This window comes from Eumetopias jubatus, unplaced genomic scaffold, assembly GCF_037043125.1.
Source record: "Eumetopias jubatus isolate StellerSeaLion01/CBP00866 unplaced genomic scaffold, mEumJub1_p1.0 scaffold_13, whole genome shotgun sequence".
Classification (NCBI taxonomy): Eukaryota; Metazoa; Chordata; class Mammalia; order Carnivora; family Otariidae; genus Eumetopias; species Eumetopias jubatus.
In genome coordinates this window covers 51947419-51952742 of record NW_028274819.1, presented here as the reverse complement: position 1 = coordinate 51952742, position 5324 = coordinate 51947419, and the positions used below count along the sequence as shown (strand labels likewise).

The following is a 5324-nucleotide window of genomic DNA, read 5'->3' as shown; positions in this document are numbered from 1 at the left end:
CCTTTCTGAGTGCATTTCTATAGGATTCATGAAAAAATTCTATAAAATATGCAGTAGCATTTCTAGGACTCCATCCTTAAAATAAAAATTGAAACACAAGATTTATGTTTGGAGAAGTCTGTTTATATAGTTAAAAACTGTCCAAATGTCTAAAAATATTTAAAATGTCTGAAAAAAATATATGCAAAGAACAACTAATATAAGTCAGTATACCAAAAAGTTACCAGTAGTTTTCTCCTCACTAGGGATTTTCTTTATACTTTTGTTGTTTTCCAGTTGCCTTACATTGAGTATTTGCATCTTATATTGAAAGACAATACTTACAAAAAATGTATCTAAACATATCTGGACTGTATACATAAACATCAAATAGAATTGAGCCTTAAATTTGTAAATATATAGTCATAATGCCTTGCAAAAAGGGCCTAAATGAATAATATTTTGTTAAATGAAGTATAATAAAACCCTGCAGTAAAATACTATGCAGGCACAGTAATTGATTATATAAACGCATATGTACTAGAAACAATGTCAACAAGTACTACCAGAAAAGTAGTTACAAGCCCTCTACATACTGTATGGTGACTACATAACATAATAAAATAAAATACAATTTGAAAAAAAAAACCCTATACATAGTACAATCAATATTTTATATATGTATCATGTGATAATATTTTCCAGGTAGATAAAGGAGTAGATCAAGCTGTAGATACAGATGGAGGAAAAAATACAGACACAGATCTAGATACAGAGGCGGCTGTGGATAGGTTAAGTGTACAGACGCGGATCTAGATACAGAGGCGGCTGTGGATAGGTTAAGGGTACAGACGCGGATCTAGACACAGAGGCGGCTGTGGATAGGTTAAGTGTACAGACGCGGATCTAGATACAGAGGCGGCTGTGGATAGGTTAAGTGTACAGACGCGGATCTAGATACAGAGGCGGCTGTGGATAGGTAAGTGTAGAGACACAGATCTAGACATATAACCATAGGACTTGGGGCTGTACGTTTACGGGTTTATGAGTTCCATTTCAGGTTTGCCTTTTTTCATAATTTCTAATATTTTCTAAAGGGACATAGATTTTTAATTAAATACATATTTAGAAAAGAAACATGGACAACACACCATCTTCCTCCAAGAGGAAGTATCAACTAAAGGGCACACTGGGAAGGAGCTGTGGATGGAGAGAGTCACAGAGGAGAAGAGATGAGAAGTGGGTGTGGAAGGAGGAATAGGAGTTTTCCACAAGCTGATGGAGGTTATCCCGAGGCAGAGCAGGGACGTGGAGAACACGGCATGGCCTGGGAAAGGGGAGGCATAAATGGCCTGGTGAGTCTGATGCTCCAGTCACTTGGAGGTGATGTGGGCAGTGCTGCAGTAAAGGAGGTGAGCAGTCGGGTCGTTAAAGGCCTCGACTACCCCTCTGAAGAGCAGATCACTGAAGAACATGGCCTGACATTGAGACTGGAGGAGCCCTTCCTCAGCATCCCCCCAGCACACAACAGTCCTCAGAAACCACAGGAGGGACCAGTCTCCATTCCCTCAGTCTCCTCAGGGGTTGTTCTGCCGAATGCAAAACACACAATTCATTTATATTCTCTTATTACAGACATTCATGTTGACAAGATATAAATATAATATAATAGGAATAACTACAAAACATAGGAATCACTGATTCTGAGAATGTCATTAGCCAGAAGGAAGGGCATTAAGGAGTCTCTGATTGTCTAGAGACCTCACAAGATGTCTCAGAGCTTGAGAAACTCACTGAGGAATAGCCGAACAAAATCCCAGGCCAGAGCACTGCTCTTACTTCATCTCTTCTAAAGATCATGCTAGAGTCATTAAGGATGTATGACTTCTGAAAATCAGTGCATCCTGTCCCAGGGTCTTGGTGGGAGCGGGCTTGCTCAGTCCAATGGGGTGCTGTGCTCAGGTTGTTTTGATGACAAAGGAGTAAGTCCTGCAACCTCCCTGGTGAACTTGCCCCAGACACAGACCTCACTGAGCCATTTCCGAGTGTTTCAGTGGATCCCCCCCCCCACCCACCACTTCCAGAGACCACCTCATAGATGGCCAGGGATTCTGAAAACTCAGTTCTTAAACCAAAGTGATTTCTGCTTTGTAAACAACACGTGAACCACCTGCGCCCAGATTTGCTTGGTCTTGATCCCATAACTGACGGGATTCAGCATAGGTGGGGCAAGCATGCAAAGATTAGCCAACAAGAGGTGGGCATGAGGAGGAATGTGGCATCCAAACCGTTGAGTAAGGATTGTCAAGATTCCAGGCCCATAAAAGAGGACAATGACACAGACGTGGGAGCCACATGTGTTGAGAACTTTGTGGCGAGCGTCCTGAGAAGGGACGCAGGAGACAGCACAGAGAATCAGCAAATAGGAAACAAAAATTAGCACAGCATCTAAAACCACGCTTAACATTAGGATGCAAAATCCCTACCAGATGTTCACTCGAACGTCATTACAAGCGTATTTGGCCAAGCCAATGTGTTCACAAAAGGTGTGTGGAATGACATTGTTGTGGCAGAAAGTCAATCTTTTCAAAAGAAATATTATGGGGAAAAGGGTACAGAAACTTCTCAGAAAGACAGTCACACCGATTTTCCCAATCAGAGCACGTGTAAGAATAGTGGTGTACCTCAGGGGTAGCACATGGCAATGCAGCGGTCAAACGCCATCACTAGCAAGATCCCTGACTCAGAGATGAAGGTGGTACGGATGAAGAAGAGCTGAGTGATGCAGCGATCCAGGGAGATCTCCCCAGCGTGGAACCAGAAGATGACCAAGGCCCGAGGTACTGTGCACGTGGAGAGGACAATGTCCGCTCCGGCCAGCATGCAGAGGAGGAGGTACATGGGTTCACGGAGGCTGTGCTTTGTGAGGATAATGCAGATGAGCAGGCTGTTCCTGAGCAGGGCGATGGCATAGGAAATGAAGAAGGGGATGGAAATCCACCTGTGCAGGTCCTCAAGGCCGGGGGTGCCCAGGAAGTGGAAGACCATGTGGCTAATAGCAGTGTGGTTTAAGGCAGTCATGCCTGGAGTAGATGACCTGGGATCCTACTTTCTGTTTACAAAGAGATAAAAATACATATTCTTAAAAAAATAAAAGTATTTTATTTATTTATTTGAGAGAGAGAGAGTGAGCGAGCACAAGCAGGGGGAGGGGCAAAGAGAGAGGGAGAAGCAGATTGGGGCTGAACAGGGAGCCCGACATGGGGCTCAATCCCGGGACCCTGAGATCACCACCTGAGCTGAAGGCAGATGCTTAACCCCGAAAATACATATTCTTTTTAATATGTTCTTAAGGGGAATTATTCTAATATTCTTTGTGAATATTACAGCTTTTGGCATATCTCACACTCTTCATCTTCTCAGAACATGCAAATAGGAAATACGCAAAGATGAAGGATATGGTCTGTGCCTCAGTGAATGACAGCCACTTATACTTACCTCCAACTAATCAAAGTCAGAAACATTATTGTATGTATTTCACTTTCAGAGGATTATACAAAAACAGAAAAACCCATTATGCATGACTAGGAAGAGTGTAAAAGATACTTGAAATTGACTAATTTATCAGAAGGGAGGCAGCATAAGAAAAGGTGAATATACTGATCAACACACAAGATGTTCATGAAGCATTTCCTGCCTAGGGTGACAGGTGCATAGGGAATGCTTGGGAGGCAGGGAGGGGTGCACAGGCAATGAAGAGCCTTGATCACAACTTCATACTTAGACCTCACCCTTTACACAGGGGGCAGCCATCACATGTCTTGAAGATTTCCTGGAATTGACTGAGAAACTGGATGCTAAAAGGTAAGTTGAGTTCTAGGAATAGAGTGGGTCTGAATGTAATACAGTCACAGAGGAATTAAACTAATATTTACTGGGGTGCCTGGGTGGCTCAGTCCTTAACTGTCTGCCTTGGCCTCAGGTCATGATCCCAGGGTCCTGAGAACAAGCCCTGCGTTGGGCTCCCTGCTCTGCAGGAAGCCTGCTTCTCCCTCTACCACTCCCCCTGCCTGTGTTCCCTCTCTCGCTTTCTCTCTGTGTCAAATAAATAAATGAAATCACTAAAAAAAAAAAACACTAATATTTACTACTCATTGTTTTAGGCCAGGGATGGCAGTATCCACGTTGCATGTGGCATTTTGTATACTCCTCCTGTAGGGAGCAGACCTCCACTCTAGTAAGTGGGTATTTTCATTGTCTCCACTTCACACCTAAAGAGAGATTCAAAGAATATGAATTACTTGCCAAGTTTCACAACAATAATTGATGGAATGAGTTTGAAATCTCTCTAACTTCACTACATACAGTTTGCTCACTTGTGAAGACAAGAGAACTTTAAGAGGTAACAGTCGGGGCTTGTGTGTCTTGTGTCCACACCTTGGGGAGCTAAGCTTAGAAATGACTGAAATTGGGGTGCCAGGCTGGCTCAGTCGGTGGATCGTTCAAGACTTTTGATCTTGAGGTTGTAGGTTTGAGCCCCGTGTTGGGGGTCGATGTCACTTAAAAATTAAAAAAGAATCAAAAAATAAAAAGAAATGACTGAAAGTTGGAGGAAAAAAGGCATTATTTCTGGGGAAGGGTGTGCAGTACTTGGTATTTGGAAAATTCTTCTGATAGAAACTGACATGTAATTTTACCGTTTGCTTCCTAGCAGACTTCCCTTCATTCATTAGCTTAATCATTCCGCAAGCTTATTTGAAGCATGCGCTATTTTTCGGGCATCCGTCCTAACTGGGCTTATGGATTGGGAGAGTGGTGGGTATGTAAGCAGATGGGTTCAGCAAAATGTTCCAGGTGTAGCTCAGAAGGCACCTCCTGAAAAGATAGCCATATCTAATCCTGTTTTCTCCAGAATGAAGAAGAAATGGAGCCGATAATAAAATACCTTCTTCACAGGGTTTCTGAAGATATTAAATGAAGGGGTATTTTAAAATGTCTAGCTCAGGGGCTAAGATAAATCTTACACTTCCACTCCAGCTCCCTCTCCTGGTGCCTTGATTTTTCTTTCTGGAAGGAAAGTAGGCTCCTAGTTCTCACACCTGCCAAGATGCCCCGGCTCCTTCCCCCAAATCCCCCCTATATCTGGCTTGGGGCAGGTGACCAATTCGCTGCCATTCTCAGGGCTCCTTTCATGGTTTTCCAGGAGGAGTCTGTAGTCTAAGTAAATGCATTTTCTGTTTTCTCATCTCTAGTCTATAATTATTAGGGCATCTGCCACTGATAGGATTGCTTCTCCTGATTTGCCACTCTTCAGGAACTTCCATCCAGCCCATATATCCTCAGCT

The 5324-nt window shown here is 43.1% G+C and overlaps 1 pseudogene; it reads right to left on the bottom strand.

Moving 5' to 3' along the window:
* Positions 1–2098: 2098 nt before the first annotated feature.
* On the bottom strand, positions 2099–3060 carry LOC114203661 (olfactory receptor 52B4-like; annotated as a pseudogene).
* Positions 3061–5324: the final 2264 nt, after the last annotated feature.